General features: G+C 43.1%; 1 protein-coding gene across 7 annotated transcripts in view; it reads right to left on the bottom strand.

Annotated features, from left to right (window-relative positions):
• The window catches only part of smad1 (SMAD family member 1), a 142,531-nt gene extending 115,664 nt beyond the window's left edge, over nt 1-26,867 (bottom strand). The window contains exons 1-2 of one of the 7 annotated variants that reach the window (XM_070871563.1): nt 26,719-26,867; nt 24,968-25,063 (exon numbers count right to left, since the gene is read on the bottom strand). The gene's annotated coding sequence lies outside the window, so the exon portion shown is untranslated. Of the gene's footprint in view, nt 1-24,967; nt 25,064-26,261; nt 26,609-26,718 lie in introns of those variants that run through there. The other 6 variants (XM_070871560.1, XM_070871562.1, XM_070871564.1 and 3 more) reach the window with 6 other exon arrangements.
• Nucleotides 26,868-27,119: the final 252 nt, after the last annotated feature.

Here is a 27,119-nt window from a genome sequence, read left to right as displayed (position 1 = left end):
CACCATCCTGTTTAACTGAACTTTGAACCTTATAGCCTCTCCAACAGAAAGACTGCTTTCTTCCAAATTCATTAAGTCACCCATCTGTTCCCTCAGCCCACCCTTCATTCGTATCTGACACATCCAGACTTGGCTCCAACAGTCTCCCATTCAACACCATTCAAGCTTCAACTCAAAAAAGTTCCTCTCCAAGATCCTCTTCGCTCAAGGCTTCTGGTCTGCTAATCTCTCCCTCTTTGGCTTGGGCTCAGTTTCCCTTTGTGAAACACCTTTTGTACTGTAGTTTTCTACAGTAGAGGCACTATATAAATGTACTTTGTTAGGACAGGAGCTGCTCCATACCTAGAGGAGAGGCAAGAGAACAGGTATGTATATCTAAAGTTTGGTTACAATGAACCAATCACAATGCTGAAGCTGAACTGCTGGAACCATCATTTAATGGATTATCTTGTGCACCCATACTGTAGTCATGAGAATGGTGGCAGCTGTGCTGCTCACCATGCCACTTGGGAGTTCCCGATACCTACTGGCCATCTAGAGAGAGCTCAAACCTATGCTGGACATTTGTCTAATAATCAACTAATGACTACCATAACCGAGGTCACCGGGATATAGATAAAGCACAATGTGCTTAAAGTCAGGAACCAAGTCAGCCCTCTCTGGGGCTTTGAATTTGGTATCACAGCCAGACTGGTCTGCAATACTCCCAAGGCACTTAATAACTGACCAGCCTGTCTGGCTCACTGATGAAACCTGCAGAGGTAGACTGATCATTTTGGGGGGGGGGGGGGGGGGAGCAGAAGGGGGTTCCGGTGGTCTTCTCACTCAGCTCCAGATAATCCTACGTCAATTTCCTCATTGGTAGGATGATCCCCGCAATGGCGATAGCTCTGCAGTGCTCTATGCACGAGTTAAACTCAGCATTAGCCCAGCACACACTTAGGGGTCAGCACAAGAAAAAAAAAAATCACAAAACTCTCTTTTTCTAAAGGAAGGAGTTTGAGGTACATTGGTAGAGCAGAGAGAACTTTACTTTGCAATTGATCTATGCTACACCTGACTCAAAAGCACTAACTTGGTGCCAAAAGTTTAAGTGTGTTTAATTTCTACTGTGGGTGTGAAGAAAATTGAGGGAGTGTCACATTTACACTTCTCGAAAGTATTACTTTGAAAGCAGCTGTTAGGCATGTTGTTGTCTACCTTCTTGGCCAGAGAATAGTGCATATGGCCAAGAAGGAAACAAATTAAGTATTACCTGCATTTGAGCATTTATAATCATACAGACACAATCAACTTAGAACCATGGAAGAGTGTTTCCACTTTGGGTGCAATCGGCAATATGGGCACAAATTGCAAAGTGAAGTTATGGTTCAGGTTTCTGCCCAAACTCATTTTCATAATCAAATATAAAATCTTCCATGAACCAATTCAATCGGTTAAGCTTATTTTAAATCACTAAAAATGATTTTAAAAAATATACTAAAACCATTTGCTAGCTTCATTGGTGTACACTATTTAATATTTTAAAACTTTTAAAAGGTGTCTTAAAAAAGAGTTTAATCTGAAGAGCCTCAAATGGTCACAAACTGGCACAATTGGTGGAAACTCGCTATTCTCATTATTTCAATCTGGGCACGTCGGCAGTTTTGTGGGCAGGGACAGTTTACAACATAATGTTTACTAAACTAACGTTAAAGATGGCAGAAACTCAATTTACGCTCGACATAACTTGCGCTTACAATTCCGCGATCCGTTATGCTGGTTTCGCCGATTTCAGGTGAATTGCGGAAATTCTAGGTCCTAATTTTGAAGTTTATTTAAACCTCATGCATCTTCGAGTAGCATGGGAAGAGGAGGACAAAGGGTTTGATTAGGGCAGGGAAAATGGAGTACGAGAAGAAGCTTGCAGGGAACATTAAGACGGATTGCAAAAGTTTCTATAGATATGTAAAGAGAAAAAGGTTAGTAAAGACAAACGTAGGTCCCCTGCAGTCAGAATCAGGGGAAGTCATAACGGGGAACAAAGAAATGGCGGATCAATTGAACAAGTACTTTGGTTCGGTATTCACTGAGGAGGACACAAACAACCTTCCGGATATAAAAGGGGTCGGAGGGTCTAGTAAGGAGGAGGAACTGAGGGAAATCCTTATTAGTCGGGAAATTGTGTTGGGGAAATTGATGGGATTGAAATCCGATAAATCCCCAGGGCCTGATGGACTGCATCCCAGAGTACTTAAGGAGGTGGCCTTGGAAATAGCGGATGCATTGACAGTCATTTTCCAACATTCCATTGACTCTGGATCAGTTCCTATGGAGTGGAGGGTAGCCAATGTAACCCCACTTTTTAAAAAAGGAGGGAGAGAGAAAACAGGGAATTACAGACCGGTCAGCCTGACATCGGTAGTGGGTAAAATGATGGAATCAATTATTAAGGATGTCATCGCAGTGCATTTGGAAAGAGGTAATATGATAGGTCCAAGTCAGCATGGATTTGTGAAAGGGAAATCATGCTTGACAAATCTTCTGGAATTTTTTGAGGATGTTTCCAGTAGAGTGGACAAGGGAGAACCAGTTGATGTGGTATATTTGGACTTTCAGAAGGCTTTCGACAAGGTCCCACACAAGAGATTAATGTGCAAAGTTAAACCACATGGGATTGGGGGTAGTGTGCTGACATGGATTGAGAACTGGTTGTCAGACAGGAAGCAAAGAGTAGGAGTAAATGGGGACTTTTCAGAATGGCAGGCAGTGACTAGTGGGGTACCGCAAGGTTCTGTGCTGGGGCCCCAGCTGTTTACACTGTACATTAATGATTTAGACGAGGGGATTAAATGTACTATCTCCAAATTTGCGGATGACACTAAGTTGGGTGGCAGTGTGAGCTGCAAGGAGGATTCTATGAGGCTGCAGAGCGACTTGGATAGGTTAGGTGAGTGGGCAAATGCATGGCAGATGAAGTATAATGTGGATAAATGTGAGGTTATCCACTTTGGTGGTAAAAACAGAGAGACAGACTATTATCTGAATGGTGACAGATTAGGAAAAGGGCAGGTGCAAAGAGACCTGGGTGTCATGGTACGTCAGTCATTGAAGGTTGGCATGCAGGTACAGCAGGCGGTTAAGAAAGCAAATGGCATGTTGGCCTTCATAGCGAGGGGATTTGAGTACAAGGGCAGGGAGGTGTTGCTACAATTGTACAGGGCCTTGGTGAGGCCACACCTGGAGTATTGTGTACAGTTTTGGTCTCCTAACTTGAGGAAGGACATTCTTGCTATTGAGGGAGTGCAGCGAAGGTTCACCAGACTGATTCCCGGGATGGTGGGACTGACCTATCAAGAAAGACTGGATCAACTGGGCTTGTATTCACTGGAGTTCAGAAGAATGAGAGGGGACCTCATAGAAACGTTTAAAATTCTGACGGGGTTAGACAGGTTAGATGCAGGAAGAATGTTCCCAATGTTGGGGAACTCCAGAACCAGGGGACACAGTCTAAGGATAAGGGGGAAGCCATTTAGGACCGAGATGAGGAGGAATTTCTTCACCCAGAGAGTGGTGAACCTGTGGAATTCTCTACCACAGAAAGTTGTTGAGGCCAATTCACTAAATATATTCAAAAAGGAGTTAGATGAAGTCCTTACTACTAGGGGAATCAAGGGGTATGGTGAGAAAGCAGGAATGGGGTACTGAAGTTGCATGTTCAGCCATGAACTCATTGAATGGCGGTGCAGGCTAGAAGGGCCGAATGGCCTACTCCTGCACCTATTTTCTATGTTTCTATGTTTCTATTAAGTCAGTTAAAAAGGCTTAACACAAAATGACGTGCTTCACGATCAAAAACTAGAGTGATCAATAATATAACTTTTGTATAGAAATCAAATGATCTTAAATCCCCAAAGGAAACATTCTGAAGCTCACGCATTCCATTTGTAAATCAACACCTAATTTCAAAAAGGTTCAGATCAAACCTGTCAGACTGAATTAACAAAATCATCCGTCCACCAAAAGAATGTCAACTTTCAAAATAATATTGGTCTAAACAGCATTGGTGCAGATGAAATGCAAAGTTTATTCCCATATCAAAATATATGCTTCACGGTCAAAAAAGTAGAAAGAAATCGAAAGGTGACATCACAGCCAAGGGGGTAAGTGATTGGTGAGTAGTTTTTTCTTTATCACAAAGTAACCTTTAGCATTATTGTTGCCAAATTAAGTTAATCTAGGGGTTAAGTCATGGAGGGAGAGCTCAGCCACGTGTTATGCTCCTCCTCCTCCTGTACTATGTGGGAAGTCAAGGACGCTTCCAGTGTCCCCGACGACAACATGTGTGAGAAGTGTATTTGGTGGCAGCTCCTGACAGATCACATTGCGGCACTGGAGCTGCGGGTGGATTCACTCTGGAGCATCCACGAAGCTGAGAATGACGTGAATAGCACGTTTAGTGAGTTGATCTTACCGCAGGTAAAGGTTACACAGCCAGAGAGGGGATGGGTACCAACAGGAAGAGCAGTGGAAGGAAGGTAGTGCAGGGGTCCCCCTGCGGTCATCCCCCTGCAAAACAGATACACCGCTTTGAGTACTGTTAAGGGGGATGACTCATCAGGGGAGAGCAGCAGCAGCCAAGTCCATGGCACCGTGGGTGGCTCTGCTGCACAGGAGGGCAGGAAAAAGAGTAGGAGAGCTATAGTGGTAGGGGATTCGATTGTAAGGGGAATAGACAGACGTTTCTGCGGCTGCAACCTAGACTCCAGGATGGTATGTTGCCTCCCTGGTGCAAGGGTCAAGGATGTCTCGGAGCGGTTGCAGGACATTTTGATGAGGGAGGGTAAACAGCCAGTTGTTGTGGTGCATATAGGTTAAAAAAAACATGGGATGAGGTCCTATAAGACGAATTTAGGGAGCTAGGAGTTAAATTAAAAAGTAGGACCTCAAAAGTAGTAATCTCAGGATTGCAACCAGTGCCACGTGCTAGTCAGAGAAGGAATCGCAGGATAGCTCAGATGAATACGTGGCTTGAGGAGTGGTGCAGAAGGGAGGGATTCAAATTCCTGGGACATTGGAACCGGTTCTGGGGGAGGTGGGACCAGTACAAATGGGATGGTCTACACCTGGGCAGGACCGGAACCAATGTCCTGGGGGGAATGTTGAGGAGGGGTTAAACTAATATGGCAGGGGGATGAGAACCTATGCAGGGAGACAGAGGGAAGTAGAATCAGGGCAGAAGCAAAAGATAGAAAAACGAAAAGTAAAAGTGGAGAGCAGAGAAACCCAAGGCAGAAAGCAAAAAGGGCCACATTACAGCAAAATCCTAAAGGGGCAAAGGGTATTAAAAAGACAAGCCTGAAGGCTCTGTGCCTCAATGCGACGAGTATTCGGAATAACTGCAGATAACAGTTAACGGATATGATGTAATTGGCATCATGGAGACATGGCTCCAGGGTGACCAAGGCTGGGAACTCAACATCCAGGGGTATTCAACATTTAGGAAGGATAGACAGAAAGGAAAAGGAGGTGGGGTGGCATTGCTGGTTAAAGAGGAAATTAATGCAATAGTAAGGAAGGACATTAGCTTGGATGATGTGGATGTGGAATCTGTATGGGTGGAGCTACAGAATACCAAAGGGCAGCAAACACGAGTGGGAGTTGTGTACAGACCACAGTAATAATGAGGATGGGGACAGCATCAAAGAATAAATTATGGATGCGTATAATAAAGGTACAGCAGTTATCATGGGCGACTTTAATCTACATATTGACTGGGCTAACCAAACTGGCAGCAATGCAGTGGAGGAAGATTTCTTGGAGTGTATTAGGGATGGTTTTCCAGTCAATATGTTGAGGAACCAACTAGAGGGCTGGTCATCCTAGACTGGGTGATGTGTAATGAGAAAGGACTAATTAACAATCTTGTTGCGCGAGGCCCCTTGGGGAAGAGTGACCATAATATGGTAGAATTCTTTATTAAGATGGAGAGTGACACAGTTAATTCAGAGATTAGGGTCCTGAACTTGAGGAAAGGTAACTTCGATGGTATGAGACGTGACTTGGCTAGAATAGACTGGCAAGTGATACTTAAAGGGTTGACGGTGGATAGGCAATGGCAAACATTTAAAGATCACATGGATGAACTTCAACAATATCTTCATCCCTGTCTGTAGTAAAAATAAAACGGGGAAGGTGGCTGAACCGTGGCTAACAAGGGAAATTAAGGATAGTGTTAAATCCAAGGAAGAGGCATATAAATTGGCCAGAAAAAGCAGCAAACCTGAGGACTGGGAGAATTTTGCAATACAGCAGAGAAGGACAAAGGGTTTAATTCAGAGGGGGAAAATAAGAGTATGAGAGGAAGCTTGCTGGGAACATAAAATCTGACTGCAAAAGCTTCTATAGATATGCGAAGAGAAAAAGATTAGTGAAAACAAACGTAGGTCCCCTGCAGTCAGATTCAGGTGAATTTATAATGGGGAACAAAGAAATGGCGGACCAGTAAACAAATACTTTGATTCTGTTTTCATGAAGGAAGATACAAATAACCTTCCGGAAATACTAGGGGACTGAGGGTCTAGTGAGAAGAAGGAACTGAAGGATATCCTTATAAAGTGGGAAATTGTGTTAGGAAAATTGATGGGATTGAAGGCCGATAAATCCCCGGGGCCTGATAGTCTGCATCCCAGAATACTTAAGGAAGTGGTCATAGAAATAGTGGATGCATTGGTGATCATTTTCAAACAGTCTGTCGACTGTGGATCAGTTCCTATGGACTGGAGGTTAGCTAATGTAACACCACTATTTAAAAAAGGAGGGAGAGAGGAAACGGGAAATTATAGACCGGTTAGCCAGACATCAGTAGTGAGGAAAATGTTGGAATCAATTATTAAAGATTAAATTAGCAGCGCATTTGGAAAGCAGTGACCGGATCCGTCCAAGTCAGCATGGATTTATGAAAGGGAAATCATGCGTGACAAATCGTCTGGAATTTTTTGAGGCTGTAACTTGTAGGGCCCCAAGTTTCCACACGATAAAAAACGGGCGCACCTCCGAGATGGGAGCCCGTTTTTCACGCCCAAAAAAAAAAACTCGCAATTCTGGAGCGTTCTGCAGCTCCTCGTCTGCCTGGCGCGGCGCCCAGGGGGGCGGAGCCTACACTCGCGCCGATTTTGTAAGTGGGAGGGGGCGGGTACTATTTAAATTATTTTTTTTCCTGCCGGCAACGCTGTGCGTGCGCATTGGAGTGTTCGCGCACGCGGTGAAAAAAAACATTGGCACTCGGCCATTTTTGTAGTTCTTTGTAGCTGTTTAATTTTTGAACATTTTTTTAATAAAAGCACATTGCCATCAGCACTTGCAGCCTTCTCACTAACACCTTCTCCCCCCCCCCCCCCCGCGGGAAGAACGGACACCTCCTCACCTCCTCGGGAAAGAACGGGCGCCTCCTCTCTCCCCCCCCTCCCCCGCAGGAAAGAACGGGCACCTCCTTCCCCCCCCCCGCGGGAAGAACGGGCGCCTCAGGCTGACTGCAGCATTCTCCCAGGCTGAAGCACTTTCACACAGGTAGGAAGATGGTTTATTTAATCTTTTCTTTGCTTATAAATGTTTATTCAGGTTGGATTTATTTGTATAATATTTGTAGAAGTATAAATAAGGATTTATTGTATAATTTAATGACTTCCCTTCCCCTCCCCTCCCCCCCCCCCACCTCGTTCTGGATGCCTAATTTGTAACCTGCGCCTGATTTTTTAATGTGTAGAACAGGTTTTTTCAGTTCTACAAAAATCTTCACTTGCTCCATTCTAACTTAGTTTGGAGTACGTTTTCACTGTGGAAACTTTGAAATCAGGCGTCAGTGGCCGGACACGCCCCCTTTTGAAGAAAAAATTCTGTTCCAAAGTCGAACTGTTCTACCTGACTAGAACTGCAGAAAAAAAAAGTGTGGATAATTGCGATTTAAGATAGTCCGTTCTCCACCAGTTGCTCCTAAAAATCAGGCGCAAATCATGTGGAAACTTGGGCCTGTAGAGTGGACAAGTGAGAACCAGTGGATGTGGTGTATTTGGACTTTCAAAAGGCTTTTGACAAGGTCCCACACAAGAGATTGGTGTGCAAAATCAAAGCACATAATATTGGGGGTAATGTACTGACGTGGATAGGGAACTGGTTTGCAGACAGGAAGCAGAGAGTCAGGATAAACGGGTCCTTTTCAGAATGGAAGGCAGTGACTAGTGGAGTACCGCAGGGCTCAGTGCTGGGACCCCAGCTCTTTACAATATACATTAATGATTTAGATGAAGGAATTGAGTGTAATATCGGCAAGTTTGCAGATAACACTAAGCTGGGTGGCGGTGTGAGCTGTGAGGACGCTAAAAAGCTGCAGGGTGACTTGGACAGGTTAGGTGAGTGGGCAAATGCATGGCAGATGCAGTATAATGTGGATAAATGAGGTTGTCCACTTTGGGGGCAAAAACACGAAGGCAGAATATTATCTGAATGGCGGCAGATTAGGAAAGTGGGAGTTGCAACGAGATCTGGGTGTCATGGTACATCAGTCATTGAAAGTTGGCATGCAGGTACAGCAGGCAATGAAGGCAGCAAATGCTATGTTGGCCTTCATAGCTAGGGGATTTGAGTATAGGAGTAGGGAGGCCTTACTGCAGTTGTACAGGGCCTTGGTGAGGCCTCACCTGGAATAGTGTGCGCAGTTTTGGTCTCCTAATCTGAGGAAGGACATTCTTGCTATTGAGGGTGTGCAGCGAAGGTTCACCAGACCGATTCCCAGGATGGCAGGACTGACATGAGGAGAGACTGGGTCAACTGGGCCTTTATACACTGGAGTTTAGAAGAATGAGAGGGGATCTCATAGGAACGTACAAGGTTCAGACGGGACTGGACAGGTTAGATGTGGGAAGAATGTTCCCAATGATGCGGAAGTCCAGAACCAGGGGACAGTCTTGGGATAAGGGGGTAGGCCATTTAGAACTGAGATGAGGAGAAACTTTTTCACTCAGAGTTGTTAACCTGTGGAATTCTCTACCACAGAGAGTTGTTGATGCCAGTTCATTGGATATATTCAAGAGGGAGTTAGTTAGATATGGCCCTTGCAGCTAAAGGGATATGGAGAGAAAGCAGGAAAGGGGTACTGAGGGAATGATCAACCATGATCTTATTGAATGGTGGTGCAGGCTCGAAGGGCCGAATGGCCTACTCCTGCACCTATTTTCTATGTTTCTATGTCTCTATATCAACTCATCTACCCTGCAAAGATGAGGATCTTGTTTGGCAATTGGAATGAGCATCCTACACCTGCATTCATCATCGAGCCAACATAAAATCATCTATCATGTCAAAAGACCCATGGGTTCCTGCAAGAACGCTACAAGTGGAGATTGTCGCTATTACTTAAGGGGGAAAGAGGAAAGAATCTATTCAACATGGATGAGCAAATAAAAAGGTGAATTTGGAGTTGTGTGTGGCACCTTGCCATCAGAATTCCCATTTTTATTTTTATAAATTGGGAAGCAATTTTTTTTCTCTGTTCAAAAGGAAATCAGTTACTGATGGAGGGAACAGAAGTAGTTACGAAGCCCAACAGGAGAAATCACACGCACAGTTAAAAAGCCAAAGCGCCAAATTAGTGACCACATACCTACTCTCTTTAATTCATATCTCTCAGTTAGGCTTCCAATCAGCAATCAGTTTTAAACAAGAACATTCCAAAAATAATGCATAAACTCAAAATACTAACTGTATTTCCCTTGGCACTTAAATTGCCAAAGGAGCAGATTAATATAAAAAGCTTGTGCCGCATCTGACCATGTGTTAACTAGAAGTAGATGCCCAGGTAGACTCACCCACTTAATAGAACCTACTCAAAACAAAAATGCTGCATATATTATCTTTTAAAGGTATATGACATTTGAAGAGTCACAATTTTGACGAATTAAAGTACAGCAGTCTTTAATTTGCAGTGAGCTGGAGGTGAATACCTGCTCATGAAACTATGCCTTGCCACCAAATTGATAGACTGCAACATTCACCAAGTAATCCTTCCCTTTTTGTTAAATACACTTTTAACAGATAAGTATAGTACGGTAATGTAGCAGAGAAGAGTTCAGCTTATGCTTCAAGAGGTCTGGCATCAGATAACAAGGATTTTAAAAAGCATGCACTACATTACATATTTTACTGATTGATTTACTCAGTGAGCCAGGCTGCACAGAATGGGTGTCATTGAATGTCAAGGCAGATAATTCCTTCCCAATATATTAGTAACTGCTAATCTTCAAACATCCACTCATTTACAGTTTATGTATCTACAAAAACTTCCAACTTGACGGGATACCCAAGATTTTTTTTTCGTTCTGAGATGTGAATGTTGTTGGCAAGGCCTGCATTTATTTCCCATCCCTAATTTCCCCTCGAGAAGGTGGTAAGCCACCTTCTTAAACGGCTGCAGTCCTTGTGGTGAGGGTACTCCCCCACAGTGCTGTTTGGGAGGGAGTTCCAGGATTTTGACCCAGTGAAGGAGGAGGATATATTTCCAAGTCAGGATGGTGTGACACTTGGAGGGGAACTTGCAGGTGATGGTGTTGCCATCCGCCTGCTGCCCTTGTCCTTCTAGGTGGTGGAGGTCGCGGGTTTGGGAGGTGCTGCCGAAGAAGCCGTGGCGAGTGCATCGGATACATGGTACACATTGCAGCCACGGTGTGGCGGTGGTGCAGGGAGTGAATGTTGAAGATGGTGGATGTGGTGCCAATAAAGCGGGCTGCTTTGGCCTCAATGGTGTCGAGCTTCTTGAGTGTTGTTGGAGCTGCACTCATCCAGGCAAGGGGAGTGTATTCCTCATAATCCTGACATGTGCCTTGTAGATGGTGGAAAGGCTTTGGGGGAGTCAGGTGGTGAGACATTCGCCGCAGAATAACCAGCCTCTGACCCGCTGGTGTTTTTGTATCTATTTGGCTGGTCCAGTTAAGTTTCTGGTCAATGGTGACCCCCCGGCCCCAAGAATGTTGATGGTGGGGGATTCAGCAATGGTAATGCTATTGAATGTCAAAGGGAGGTGGTTAGGCTATCGCTTGTTGGAGATGGTCAGGCTATCGCTTGTTGGAGATGGTCATTGCCTGGCACTTGTGTGGCACGAATGTTACTTGCCACTTATCAGCCCAAGCCTGAATGTCGTCCAAGTCTTGCTGCATGCGGGCATGGACTGCTTCATTTTCTGAGGAGTTGCTAATAGAACTGAACACTACAATCATCAGTGAACATTCCCACTTCTGACATGATGGAGGGAAGGTCAATGATGAAGCAGCTGAAGATGGTTGGGCCCAAGGAACTCCTGCAGTGATGTCCTGGGGCTGGGATGATTGGCCAACAACCACCTTCTTATGAATACATTCTCAAATAATGCAGTTACATTGTTTATTAAAAAGTGGTACCATCTATCCATAGATGTAAAACATTGAGTTCTGACTTTAGAGATAGTAATGTTGAAGATATGCAATTCACAGAAATATCAAAGGAAAAGCCTTTTTCTAAAAAAAGCTTAGAAAGTCAACCTGAAAATTTTAACAATGAAAACATAGGATTTGTCTTGGTATTGGAAATCATACATCATGCCCATCGCAATGACCATCTTACAATTGTAATGTTTAGCGCAAGCTCGTAGGTGTGCTCGTACAGGAAAAACAGTTAGCATGCAGGTAGACAGCAAGCAATTAGGAAGACAAATGCCATGTTGGCCTTTAATGCAATGGGGTTGGAGTACAAGTGTAAGGAAGAGTTGCTACAACTTACTCCAGATTCCAGCATCTGCAGTATTTTGCTTTTGCTACAACTGTGGTGAGACCACACCTGGAGTACTGTGCAGTTTTGGTCTCTTTATCGAAGGAATGATATACTTGCCTTAAGAGACGGTGCAACAAAGGCTCACTAGGTTAACCCCTGGGATGAGAGGGTTGTTCTATGAGGAGAGATCAAGTAGATTGGGCCTATAGTTTAGAAGAATGAGAGGTGATCTCATTGAAGCATGTAAGATTCTGAAGGGGATTGACAGGGTCGATGCTTAGAGGTTGTTTCCCCTGGCTGGAGTGTGTAGAAATAGGGGGCATAGTAAGAATTTCTTTACTCAGAGGGTCGTAAATCTTTGGAATCCTCTATCCCAAAGGCTGAGAGATAGATTGTTGGACACTCGGAGAATCAATGGATGTGGATATAGAGATTGGATGGGAAAATGGAGTTGAGGTCAAAGATCAGCCATGATATTGAATGGCGGAGCAGGCTCGAGGGGCCATGTGGCCTACTCCTGCCAATTCTTATGTTCTTATCCCCTAAAATATACAAGTCTCCTCATTAGGATGATCAGAGATGCATTTAACCTACCACAGCACCCAAATAACACATCCAGTTTAAAGATGCAATAGATGCAATGGTAGAGGATGTTGCAATGCCATTTTTCTCCTCTTTTCCATAATTCCTTATTGCTTTTTCCTCTACCAGGCACAACCAAATCATACCAATACTCAATATAATCATTGTGATGGAACTGCAATTTTTAATAAGTCTGCCCAATTTCCACTGCAAAGAATTAAGTAAAGTTTTCAACTAGGAAGGCAGCCACAACCACTATGTACAAATGAACTTAAAAGTGCACTTGCCTGAATAAACTTAACACCTAACTAAGCAACATACACACAAGGATTGAAGACAAACACAATCACCCCAACTGCACAATTTATTCAGTTATACTTCCAGTTGCCCCCTACCTCGCATCCTGCAAATTGTCTCCCTCCTCTCCTAAAGAAACATGTTATTCAAACAAAGATAACCAAAGTAAAATCAAGGGCTTCAATGTGAAGAGATGGAAGTGCCAGACAAGCCAAAAGGGCTCAAAATAAAAATTACCACAAATAGACTACCTCAGAGTTCTGAAAGAGATGAGGGAGGAGATTTGTGAGGCACCAACATCCATCATGAGGGAGTCACTGAACATTAGGAAGGTTCCAGAAGATTGGAAACAGGTCAATGTGTTGCCCATATTCCACAGAGTTATGGGTATGGGATAGTTAAATCCAGAAAATTATTTCAAAAGTAAATTGCAATGGGACATGGGTTCAAATTAGTAAAAGGCAAATTTAAGACCAATATTAAGAAATGCTTCTTCAAAAGAGTGATCAACACACAGAATGGACTTTGAGACAGAATAGTAGACACAAAAATCCTGGAAACATTTAAACGGACTAGTGGATGCTGCAATTTGGGGGGGGGAGGGAATTGTAAGGTGCTTCTGGATGGATAAATGAAGGTGGACTATAATTAGCATGTAATAAGAGGTCACACCTACTTTCAACCTCAAAACACCAAGTTAAATTTCTAGTTTTGCATGCGATTTCATAATTATATTCACAAAATCTGAAAGATCTAAAGGATATTGTTTGAACATTAAGCTGATTGTTAAGATTTTGCCATTGATCAATGGAATTTAATTAGCAGCACAACAGTAAATTCGAAAGAAGAATGTTAAAAAGAATTAAATCAAAACGCTTATTTCAAACTACCATTATGGTCAATATAGCATAACACTTAGACTATAATTGAAAGCTGGATTTACACTACAACATTGGCCCAAAATAAGTTTTGCTTTGCACCAATACTAAGCTATGGAAATCTAGAATCAGGAACCAACATGACTCCAAAGCAGAGCAGCGAGGCTCCTCCTTTTTGCACTGACACTGAAGCATAATAAGCCTAGCAGTGAGTTTAAGACAGTAATTCAATTTTGCAGATCTGCTGATGTTCACCAACCACTCAGAATTTACAACATCAGAACAGCTCAACTGAATTACAGCCTTGTAACTCACTACCAGGCATGTGTTACCCTACATACAATATAATATAGATACCGCAGCACAATGGATGATGCATTAGTATACCGTATGCCCTTATCTTTGACCGAATTGGTGGGAGGGGGGTTATAATCGTGATACCTCGGACAGGAATGACAATGGTGCAAGTTACAAAGTTTCACACCATGGGCAAACATCATCGGCGGTCCCTCGAACGAGGATGACTTGCTTCCACACCAAAAGGAATGAGTTTGCACATTAACAACTATCCTGCCCTTCTATCAGTCTGCTAATCCAATGTCAATTTTTACAGGTCAAAGACAATTTATTTTATTGCTTCAGATCCATTGAGCTAGTATAATCCAGCATTATGTTTTTAATAAAACATCTCAGTAATAATCAAATCTATAGGCCACCCCCACTCAGAACACTGAAGGCCATACCAAACAGTTTGATTTCCTGTCCAATCAAATGGTTTAATTACTATGTCTGGGATAATGGGCTCACATCTTGACTTTCACTGACTGACCTGATGTAGACTGGAGTATCATTTTGCACCATTTCTGAGCTGTAAATCAATTGAGGATTTCAAAGAAGGTTGAAGAGTCTGATAATGATGCTTTCTCTGCAGACTCTTGGGATTCCACATTACAAAGAATGTACATTATTTATAAAGGGTAGCTGGTGTGTCCATTAATGCTTTTAGGCTCAGAACAAACAAGAGCTTTTGCATCTCAACTGTAGCAATCTGTGCTCGACTCATACATTTTCTTTCTGGATAGCTACTGTCAATTATGAATTACCAGCTACCTTTCCTCCCCTGATTCTTGCTAGAACATTTCCCTCCTTCTCTTTGAAAATTATAATAGAATTTTTAACCTGAACAGACAAGACCTCTGTTTCATTCGAACTACAGCACTTCAACAACGCAGCATTCCCTCAGTACTGCATTGCAGCATGTTACGATCGTATGCTCAAATCCCTGTGTGGGGCTCAAACCCACCACCTTCTGACCCAGCGGCCAACTGACTCAAGTTAGAAAATATCTCATAAGTAAAATAATGCCAAGAATCCATAAAGTTCCAGAACTACTAGAAAGGATGATCAGTAGCTAACAAAAGTTAGTGAGTCATCAGTCCAATCACACAAAAGCAGTCAACATAATAGAAATTAAACAGGTGTTCAATGTTTCACAAACATGTGAACAGTCACATAGTCTTCATTAGATTCTTTGCTACATATTACCAGCATCGGTCTTGAACTTTCATTCCACCAAACAGTTGACCTTCACAAGTCAAAGCTTTCCCAGCACGAGCACAGTATTACAGTACATGTTCCTTAATAGTATACATTACAACAGTTGTTTCTGGAGCTTATAAACACCTTTCACTATCTAGGCTCACATTGACCATTTCAGCAGAGGACTTGGACTCAAAGAGAGTGCACCTTTGGAGAGAATTTAGCAGCTACTAAAAATTAGCCTCTTCTAATGCATTTATAATGAAAAAACAGTTTTGAAACATAGCACCTTGCAGAGTACTCTGAATTTACTCATTATTTCATGAAGCAATCCAGAGCAACAATATTTATCAAACTGCATATACAAATTGCACTTGCTTGACTTTTTTTCAAAATAGATTTGTGACTTACAATTCTATCTACACAACACCCTCAATGTTTTGGAGAAGTCCATATATGCCAATGTGCAATTTACAATACAATACTTGCCTGGAAACTCAGGCTGTGTTTAGCCACAAGAAAATAGCAGTCCCAGCATCCAAACATAATACCTGTACTCAAAGGTTGCATTTGCCTTTAGATGCAGGTTTGCCCCTTTATTTATAAATCAAATTAACTTTTTGTACTGTACGTTTTTGACAGACAGGCATCCGTCCAACCCTGGACCCCACCCTTGCCCGCACTGCACTTTTTTTCTTTTATTTTTTAAAGTGACAAGCGACCAATCCCCCACCGCCCCCGGACTTCATGGCCCAAATCATCCCCTTCACATGGTGCCGAGAAGCAGGACCTGAGCCATGAGACTCCGCTGAGGCCCCGACTCTCTTCTGCTGCTGATTCCCCGAGGACTCGCCCACACTCGGCCCCCCGACACTCCACTGCCAACTCGCTTTCTCCCCCTCTAGGACTCGCTAGGCCCCAACAGCGGCAGTCCTAGTGACAGAGCGGACTTGGGAGGGTTGCGGCGGGGGCGGGGGGGGAAGGAGATGCGAGCGCGGGGGTACGGATCTTCCAACCCCCTACAAGGGACATTGTTGGAGTGGATGATATCCAGAGTCATGACTGTCACTATTCACTTCATTACCTTTAAACCTGTTTATCTGTAGAGAATGCCTGCCCCATCTCTGGCAAGGGGGGGGGGGGGTGGAAGGATTCACTTGGACTGGGGTAAGGCACTTTGGATGGGGGTGGCATGCACTTGGACTGGGGGAAAAGCACATTGTCTGGCCCTTGTTGTCTTCTGGGGAGCTCTGTCCTCAGTCGCTTCAGGAAGTCAAAGTGGATAGAGTTACAATTTGTCAAAGTCAGAGAGACCTTGGGATGGGCGGTTCTAGTTACACATTCCAGTGAAACTTCAGGATGTGGTTTATCCTCCAAGGAGACCAATCAGACAAAGGTTGGAGCATGGCGACCATTTTTACAGTGCAAATAAGCGTGTCCATTTATAATATGAAAGTATCATGAGGCACATCATAGTATAGACGGGTTATAAAGCTTTGACAACACATTATGAAAAATGAGGCTACACAGGAGGGGTACAGAGGTATAGCTGCACAGGTGCTAGCAATCCTTTCGTGCCTTTCCCTCATACACATGTTGCCAGTGAGTGCAATCAGTCTATTCAAACTTGGAGAATCAAAACTACGCATACGCAACATCCAGCCACGTGCACTTTTCAGCAGAGGTCAATAGACAGTGATCGTGAATGGGACCCTGGTAAATTTTTCTCCTTAGAAATACTACAAACAATTGTAGTGTCTCACAGGTACTGGAGTGGAAATCACCTAAAGGATAAAACCTTCCTGGTTTGTGTGGCTTAGTTCCACCCTATGGTGCAATACCTACTATTCAATCAGCAAGAGATGCATTCAATAGATTAAAACTCCATGCATTATATGTGTCAGCTGTGGTTCAGTTGGCACCACTCTCGCCTAAGTCAGAAGGTTCACATCCCACTCCAGGGACCTCAACACAAAATCTAGGCTGACAAGTTAGTGCAGCACTGAGGGAGTACGCCATCTTTCGGAGACGACATTAAACCGAGGCCCCGTCTGTCCTTCTCAAGTGAATGTAAAAGATCCCATGGCACTATTTCGAAGAACAGGGTGTACTGGCCAACATTTGACCCTCAACAAACATCACTAAAAAATTATTATCTGGTCATTATCACATTGCTCTTTGCGGAACCTTGCTGTGCACAAATTGGCTGCCATGTTTCCTACATTACAACAGTGACTACACTTCAAAACTACTACTTTGGCTGTGGCTCAGTGGGCAGCATGCTCGCCTGAGTCAGAAGGTTGTGGTTTAAAGGACGAGCACACAAAAAAAAAATCTAGGCTGACACTCCCGTGCAGTCAGAGGTGCCATCTTTCGGATGAGGCGTCAAACCAAGGCCCCGCCTGCTCTCTCAAGTGGACATAAAAGATCCCATGACACTATTTCGAAGAGCAGAGAAGTTATCCCTGGTGTCCTGGCCAATATTTATCCCTCAATCAACATTAAAAAAAAATTTATCTGGTCATTATCACATTGCAGTTTGTGGGAGCTTGCTTGTGCGCAAATTGGCTGCGGTGTTTCCTACATTACAACAGTGACTACACTCCAAAAGTACTTCACTGGCTGTAAAGTGCTTTGAGCCATCCGGTAGTCGTGAAATGCACTATATAAATCCAAGCCTTTTGGGGTTTTTTTTTTAAGTGCACTATATAAAAGCATGTATTTTTACATGCTGCAACAGCTGTTGCTCCCACAATTTCACACTCTACTAGTATCAGTACGAAAGTCACTGGCAGATCAAACATCTTCTCTTAATGTTTACCTCATAACCCCCTTGTAGTACATTTTTATTTGTACAAAATTATATATGCTTTTCAATCATGAAGCAAAGCTCATTGTACTATATTAATGCCCCATTTTAGGTACCTTTCACTCCTGTCTGGCAAAAAAAAAAGAGGAAGGGGACTTGCTACCAATGCCATTCGAGCTAAGTGGGCAAGGACCCATGTACTATACAATAGCAGCCTGCAACTAGCCAAATTTATCTTTCCTTGTCGGGGCTGAGGGTAGGGGACGCGGTTTGGGGAAAGAGTATTGTAGCTTAGTGGAAATTTGAACTCGGACACAAATAAGCATATAACACTCCATGTTAGTACACCAATCTACCATCTGTCCTAAAGATCCACTCTTCATGAATGCAAATAGACAATGATAGTCAGCAGGCAATGTCAGCATTTAAGAGTCCGGACAAGGATCTCACAGCCCTCATCTGGGCAGGTAATTAGTTGGCTGTTTGATTGGTAGCTCTCTTTCTTTTTAATTTGATTTTAAATTAGGTAAGTTTAATTAGAGGGATGGCAGGGAAGCTCAGTCCTGTGGAGTGCACATCCTGTGGCATGTGGGAAGTCCTGGACGCTTTGCGCAGCCTAGACAACCATGTGTACAGGTGTCTCCAGCTTCAACTACTCGAGCTCTGTTTCGGCGCTTGAGCGGCGGCTGGAGTCAATACGGTGCATCCGCGAGGTTGAGAGCTACGTGGATAGCACATTTCGGAGGTGGTCACCTGCAGCTAAAAAGCATGCAGGTAGAAGGGAAGTAGGTGACCAGACGGAGTAAGAATGCAAGGCAGGTAGTGCAGGAGTCCCCCTTTCTATCTTTCAAACCGATATTTTCTTCTGAGCACCGGGTGACGGCGATGGTGCTTCTGGGGAGTGTAGCCAGAGCCAAGCTACTACGGGTGGCTCAGCTGCACAGGGAGAGGGACAAAGAATGAGAGCGCTGATGTGGTAGGGGAACAGAGTCGCATTTCTGCAGCCATAAATGTGACTCCAGAATGGTATGGTTCCTCCCTGGTGCCAGGGTCAAGGATGTCACAGAGCAAACGGAAGGCATTCTTGGGGGGGGGGGGGGGGGGGGGGGGAAGAGGGTAAACAGCTAAAGGTCGTGGTCCATATCAGGACTAACAACATAAGTAGAAAGGATGAGATCATATTTTCATATTTTGAAACATTTTCCAGTTTCTGGACGACCCTGCCACGGAGCAGCCCGATGTCTGGATTCCAGAGCTCCGGATTATGGACATAGCACCTGTATAGCCATTACAGAGACATGGCTGAAAGAGGGGCAGGTTTGGCAGATCAATATTCCTGATTACAGGATTTTGAGACAAGACAGGGAGGGGGGTAAAAAGGGAGGGGGGGGGGTGTCACGGTATTGATTAAAGAAACTATTACAGCAGTGAGAAGGGATGATATATTAGAGGGATCCTCAAATAAGGCCATATGGGTTGAACTGAAAAATAAAAAAGGATCAATCACACTGCTGGCCGTGTATTATAGACCCCCAAATAGTGGGAGGGAGACAGCAGTTTTGGATTTAGATTTGGGGAATGAAATTGGGCAGGTGGAAGCAGTATTAGTGGGAGAGAACCTGGGTGCCAGTAACCATAATTCAGTCAGGACAAGCATAGACCAGGAATACAAGTCCCAAATTGAGGGAAAACTAACTTTGCTAAGTTGAGGAGTGATTTGGCCACAGTAGACTGGAAACAGCTACTTGTGGGTAAATCAGTATCAGAACAGTGGGAAGCATTCAAGGAGGAGATCTGGAAGGCTCAGGCTAAACATGTGCCTTTAAAGAAAAAGGGTAGGAATAATAATTCTAGAGCCCCTGGATGTCTAGGGACTTACAAGGGAAGATAAAGAAAAAAAGGCAAGCTTATGTCATATACCGACGGCTAAATACTGTAGAATCTTTGGAGGAATATAGAACGTTAAGAGGCAAAATTAAAAAGGATATTAGGATTGCTAAGAGAGCATGAAAAATTATTGGCTAGTAAAATTAAGGAAAACCCAAAGATGTTCTATAAATATATTAAGAGCAAGAGGATAACTAAAAAAAGGGTCGGGCCTATTGGAGACCATGAGGGTAATCTTTGTGTGGGGCAGAAGATGTTGGTATGGTTCTTAATAAATATTTAGCATCTGTTTTCACAAGGGCAATGCAGATGCTGCTTTCAAGGAGGAGTGAAATTCTGGATGAAATAAACAGAGGTGGTATTAAGGGGTTTAGCAGCTTTGAAAGTAGGTAAGTCGCAGGCCCAGATGGAATGCATCCCAGACTGTTGAGTGAAGAAAAAGAGGAAATAGAGGCCTTGACCATCATTTTGGATTTGGGCATGGTACCAGAGGACTGCTAATGTGGTATCATTGTTTAAGGGCGAAAGGGATAGGCTGAGTAATTACAGGCCTGTCAGCCTAACCTCAGTGGTGGGAAAATTATTGGAAAAAATCCTGAAAGTCAGGATAAATCTACATTTAGAAAGGCAAGGATTAAATAGAGACAGTCAGCACGGATGTGTTAAGGGAAGATCGTGTTTGACTAACCTGATTGAATTTTTTGAGGAGGTAACTAAGAGGGTTGATGAGGGTAGTGCTTACAATGTAGTATATATGGACTTCAGCAAGGCTTTTGATAAGGTCCCACATGGTAGACTGGTCATGAAGGTTAAAACCCATGGGATACAGGGCAAAGTGGCAAGTTGGATCCAAAATTGGCTTAGAGATAGGAAGCAAAGGGTAATGGTTGATGGATGTTTGTGTAACTGGAAGGATGTTTCTCGTGGGGTTCCGCAGGGCTCAGTACTGAGTCCTTTGATTTTTATGGCATACATGAATGATCTGAATTTGAATATAGGGAGTATGATTAAGAAGTTTGCAAATTACACTAAAATTGGCTGTGTGGTTGATAATGAAGAGGAAAGTCATGGACTGCAGGAGGATATCAATCTACTGGTCAGGTGGGCAGAGCAGTGGCAAATGGAATTTAATTCGGAGAAGTGTGAGGTGATGCACTTTGGAAGGGCTAAGGAAAGGATATGTACATTAAGCAGTAGGCCACTTAAAAGTGTAGACAAACAAAGGGACCTTGGAGTGCTTGTCCACAGATCCCTGCAAGTAGCCAGCCAGGTGGATAAGATGGTTAAGGCGGCATACGGAATGCTTGCCTTTATTGGCCAAGGCATAGAATACAAGAGCAGGGAGGTTATGGTTAAATTGTATAATACGCTGGTTAGGCCACAGCTGGAGTGCTGCGTGCAGTTCTGGTTGCCATATGATTGCACTAGAGTGGGTGCAGAGGAGATTTACTAGGATGCTGCCTGGAATGGAGAATCTTAGCAATGAAGACAGATTAGATAGGCTAGCTTTGTTCTCATTGGACCAGAGGAGGCTGAGACCCCTCATTGAGGTGTATTTTGAGGGGCCTGGATATAGTGGATAGCAAGGGTCTATTTCCCTTACTGGAGATCAATTACAAGGGGGCATAGTTTTAAGGTGGTTGGTCGAAGGTTCAGAGGGGATTTGAGGGGAGTCTTCTTCACAGAGGGTTGTGGGGGTCTGGAACTCACTGCCTGGAAGGATAGTGGATGCAGAAACTCTCACCACATTTAAAAGATGCTTGGATGGGCACTTGAAGTGCCGTAACCTGCAGGGTTACGGACAGAGAACTGGTAAGTGAGATTAGACTGGATAACCTCTTGTTGGCTGGCGCAGATACGATGGTAAGTAATGAAGCAAATCAAATTTACATTCTCCTGCCACATTTAAAATTAGGCTTAAAAAAAAAAATTCTCTTCATACAGCAACATGTGGGGAAGTACATAAATAAATCATTTTTTCTATATATGAAAATATGTCTTTGGTCTAATTTCAGGAAAGTTTGTTTAAAAACACACTGCAGGTCGACAGAATTGGTGCTCACGCCTCGTGGCACCCGTGTCTCTTAATTATCACATTTATTAAAAGAGGAGTGATTTCATTTGTTTTCTCAGAGCTTAGATATTGGCGAAATTTCATTTTTTTTCTGTTCAGCTGGGGGTTGACACTTGGCAGAAAGGAATAAAATAAAAAGCCAAGAAGTGGTGAAGGTTAAAGAAAACTGCTGATATCAGCTGCAGCAAAATATGAAGCTGCGAAAAACAGCAATACATGAGATCCAGGGCAAAGTGGCAAGTTGGATCTAAAATTGGCAGAGGCAGGAAGCAAAAAGGGTAATGGTTGATGGGTGTTTTTGTGACTGGAAGGCTGTATCGAGTAGGGTTCCGCAGGGCTCAGTGCTGGGGTTGCTTGCTTTTTGTGGTATACATCAATGATTTGGACTTGAATGTTGAGAGTATGATTAAGAAGTTTGCAGATGACACTAAAATAAGTTGTGTGGTTAATAATGAAGAAAGCTGTGGACTGCAGGAAGATATCCTGGTCAGGTGGGCAGAACCGTGGCAAATGGAATTCAAATCTGGATAAGTGTGAGGTAATGCATTTGGGGAGGTCTAACAATACAAAGGAATACTCATTAAATGGTACGACACTGAAAACTGTAGCAGAACAAAGGGACCTTGGAGTGCAGGTCCACAGATCCCTGAAGGTAGCAGGCCAGGCAGATAAGGTGGTTAAGAAGGCATTTGTATACTTGCCTTTATTAGTCGAGGCATGGAATAGAAGAACAAGGAAGTTATGCTTGAACTGTATAAAACACTGGTTCGGCTGCAGCCGGAGTACTGTGTGCAGTTCTGGTCACCACATTAGAGGAACGATGTGATTGCACTGGAAAGGGTGTAGAGGAGATTTACAAGAATGTTGCCTGGTCTGGAGAATTTTGGCTATGAGGAAAGATTGGAGATGCTGTGTCTGTTTTCTTTGGAACAGAGGAGGTTGAGTTGAGACCTAATTGAGGGGCCTGGATAAAGTGGATAGGAAGGATCTGTTTCCCTTGGCAGAGGGGTCAACAACCAGGGGCCATAGACTTAATGTAGTTGTGGGGAAGTTGAGAGGAGATATGAGGAGAACTTTCTTTACCCAGATGGTGGTGGGGGTCTGGAACTCACTGCCTGAAAGGGTGGTAGAAGCAGAAACCCTCACCTCACCTCATTTAAAAAAAATACTTGGTTGTGTACTTAAAATGCCGTAACTTACAGGGGTACAGACCAAGAGCTGGAAAGTGGGATTAGGCTGGCAAGTTCTTTGTCAGCGGGCGCAGACACGATGGGCCGAAATGGCCTCCTTTTGTGCTGCAAATTTCTAAATACGGCCAGGGTGATCTTCTGGACTAGCTTCGATCGCCTGGATGGATCAGAGGAATTTTACCAGATTTTTTTCCCCAATTGGCCTGGGTTTTTATCTGTTTTTTGCCTCTCCCAGGAGATCACATGGCTCCGGTTGGGGTGGATTGTAGAATGTTTCAGTGCAAGGGGTGTCGCAGTTGTGTGAGGCGGACTGGTTGGACTGGGTGCTCTTTACCTTTCCGCCATTGTTCAAAGGTTTATATGTAATCTTCAGGGCTACTGACCGAGGGCCATGCGGCTCTTGTCGGCCGGCGCAGACACGATGGGCCGAAATGGCCTCCTTCTACGCTGTAGATTTCTATGTTTCTAAGATAGTCACAGCTAAACTGACCACACTCTCATCCAGCAGTGGCCACATATTGGAGCAGTAACCCCAGCTCATTTTCTCCTTCCTAGTCTAGGTATGACTAGCCCAATTGTAGTCAAGATAAGCTATCATAGCAGAAACATGGACTGTCCCAGGATCTTCCCGATCTGTACAGCTCAATGCCACACCCAGCAGTGCATTTACTCATTGAGTCAATGAGACCTGCAAACAGGCTTAATACTCCAAGCACAACTCCTGACTATAAATTAATCGGTCTTGCTCCCACAGTCCCACAACAATGACAGGTCAATAGTTTTGTATTCATGGAGACAGAACTGACCCATACTACTCAACAAGGGAAACTGCCCTATAACCTCGAATGAAATCGAGGGTGAAAGTGCTCTAAGGAATACACCCCAATTCCACTTCCAATCATAAAATGGATTCTCGACCTGTGGAAATAGAATCAGAGATTGTTTTAATTACACCAAAATTCTGGTGACAATACTGTATCCCAAAAAGAACCCGTTGTCAGCAGTACCTTTCCCACAAATTGGAATTCTGAATCTTAAAAATACAATTGCATCACATCCGACAGGCTGGAGCGCACAATACAGAATTAGAGGATGCTTCAGGTTTAAAACTAAAATGATTTGAGGGAAGTAAATTTATTTTAAATTTAAATCAAGCATTATGACACAACACACACATTAAGTGTCTCTTCTAGCAGTCTAGCTAGACTACCCCTTCAAGGACCACATCACCAAATTCAATAAGATTTTGCTAAGTAGCAAGTACTGGATTACTCACTACTGTAGTAAAGAACAATGATGCAGTTTCATCACCATTTTCCAACCAGGTTGCTATTTCTGTGCAAAGCCTGCTGGTTATTCAAATTAATCTCCAAGTCAGTTTTCCTCAGTCTGCCTTCATGAAAATTTCTAACCAAGCACCATCATGCAAGGAATGAGAAACCAATGGTGTAGAGCTTGCCTTATTTGACTCATCTCTTTCTCCCCACCCCAATTAACTGGTACGTATCTGTTCTGCAAAGGCTCAGCAACTTACATGAAATAGCAGATTAAAAGGAAGAGTGTAATTACCAATACCAGGATTGACTCCTGCAAATATGACTATTTTGTAACAATTTATCAATTAATCAGAGACCATCCTTCAGATACCAGTGTGTGAAGGTAGACCAGCAATTGTCATAACCCCAAGTGTGCATGCAACAAATAATTACATAATCAATTTTAAATTTAAATTATGCAGGATTAATTTGTTTGAAAATACACATGTAACTAGTTAATTTTTGACGACTAAAGTTTGCTGCGTACATATATATTAAACCTACTCTAACATGAAGTGTCTCTTCCAGCAGTCCAGCTGAAAACTAGCAAGACTACCCCATCAAGAACCAAATCACCAAAACATGTAGAAACTATTTTAAAACAGGAAGGTATTGCTTACAAAAACTAAGTCTTTACTGCATTCCCTGCTTTAGCCGGTGAAGAGACATTCAGATGTACACCACACAAGTATCTGCCAGTGAAACAAACGCATAGGCTGAAATTGAAAGATAAAATACGTAAGATTTTATTACAAGCGCCGAGGGAAAGCTCCGCTTTGTCATTTTATGCATAGGGCATCTTTAGAAGTTCTTTTTAAAACAAACAATAACCCATCTGCCAAATGTACACACACACATACATATTAAACTGTATCCAAAATGAGATTTATGGGTCTGTCATTTGTGAAAATCAAATGTCTATATATCTCAAATAGCACTTTTTAAAATAGTTAAACTTCAGACCCTTTGAGGGCATTTCATTACAAAGCTTTGACAACAGGAAGACAACACAGAAATGCTGGTGGAAAGTTTGTAAGCAAGAGGATATGCAGAATATAAACAAAAAAAATCCAATGCAAGGACAAATTTCTTGTCCTTTTGGTAACTCAATCCCTGCCTTGAACTGATTCCTGTCAAAGTGCCAAGAAGGATGCATGGCAGATAATGCACCAGTACATGCAAAAAAATCTCCAGCACAGATAAAGGAAACATACAGTACATATATTACACTGAAACTAAAATATGCTAATCCACACAGGTCATTCCAGTCATCTACAAGTACCTGTCACATTCACCTATATAATAATAATAGATTACCACTAAAAGTACACGAAAACTGACTCAGGCAAAATCTTCTGAGCAATTTAGTTTTAGAGGCAAGATACCTTCTTTATACTAAATCAGAAATAAACTCTTACAGAGCATCAGTAAAGCATATACTTCATATTTCTCAACTAGTATTAATTAGAGCATTTTTAAATACAGAAAATATATTTCAACAAGGCATCATTTACATTAAAACTTTCTTTCACAGCCCAAGTATTTTTTTTTTTAAGTATCATTGCAACATTCTTCACATTTGTGGAAGATCCTACCGTAAGACTTTAATAGGGAAAAGAAAAAAAACGTGGCACATCTTTCAGACTTTCTACATTTAACCCGGTGATGATCCGTGAAATGGAAATTGAAGAGTCAGGAAGATGGAGGAGGTGGTTTCACAAGATTTACATCAGAGTTGGATAAAAAATAAATCACGTCCACAAACTCCACTTCAACTCTTATTCAAATATCTAAGTACAAATACTGCGAAACATTAAACAAAAATAGTTTAAAACTTGTATAAAATTATTAAAACTCCGTGAACCCTGCAGCATTTGGCGCATAACCAGAAATATAAATATATTCGATACACACCATATAATTATTAAAATGTTTCACCTCGGTCGGAATGGGAATGTTACACCGATCACCATCTAAAGACAGCGAGACTGAGAAGGAAACGCAATCCGTCGCAACCTTTCGTTTAAATTTCACTTTTAAAGAGAAAAAACTTTAACAGAACACACGACACCGGAGCTAAACCCAAAAATATCTGCAACGAAAGCCCGAATAAGCAGATTTTGCTGTTCGGAAGCAGGAACTCTTGAAGCACAAACTTGAGTGAACTTTCCCCGGCAGATAATTTACTTTATTCTCTATATCTGACTTGACCAACTCCACTTTTTCCCCCTTTTCTCGGTGACGCCATGTTGTCCGAAAGTACTGTTATGAAAGGAAGGGGGGCTTGGGGGTGGGGGGAGCCGACAACTTTCCCCGTTTCAAAACCGCGCCGCCTCCACACGACTGGAGGAAAGCGAAAGAAAACCCAAACCTGAAGGAGAAAGAGAAATTAAACCTTGCTGGCGGTAACGCGGGCTGCTGAGTTAGCTGGGCCGCGGTTGTCTGGCCTCCTTCCTCCCGCTCCATCTGCGGCTCATTCAACAAACTCCGAGCGGCCGGCTCACCGCCACCCGGCGTCAGCCAGGCTGCGACTGCTCACCGCGCCGCGTATCAGCCCGCGCAGACCGGCCAGCCCGCCGACCGCACTACTTTCCCAAAGAGAGAGACAAATCTCTCAATGTTCCCGCACCTTTCGCCGAATCTCAGCCATGATTGTTTTGTTTTTCGCTCATTTATGGATTATTTATATAGGCTCCTTATTGTACATAGCTATTATTTTTGCAAGAGTCTTTTTGCTGATACAGCTTTATTTTTTTAACGGTTGTGCCATCA

Source organism: Pristiophorus japonicus, chromosome 2, assembly GCF_044704955.1.
Source record: "Pristiophorus japonicus isolate sPriJap1 chromosome 2, sPriJap1.hap1, whole genome shotgun sequence".
NCBI lineage: Eukaryota > Metazoa > Chordata > Chondrichthyes > Pristiophoridae > Pristiophorus > Pristiophorus japonicus.
Note: the sequence above shows the minus strand (reverse complement) of the source record. Positions and strands in the feature narration are given on the sequence as shown.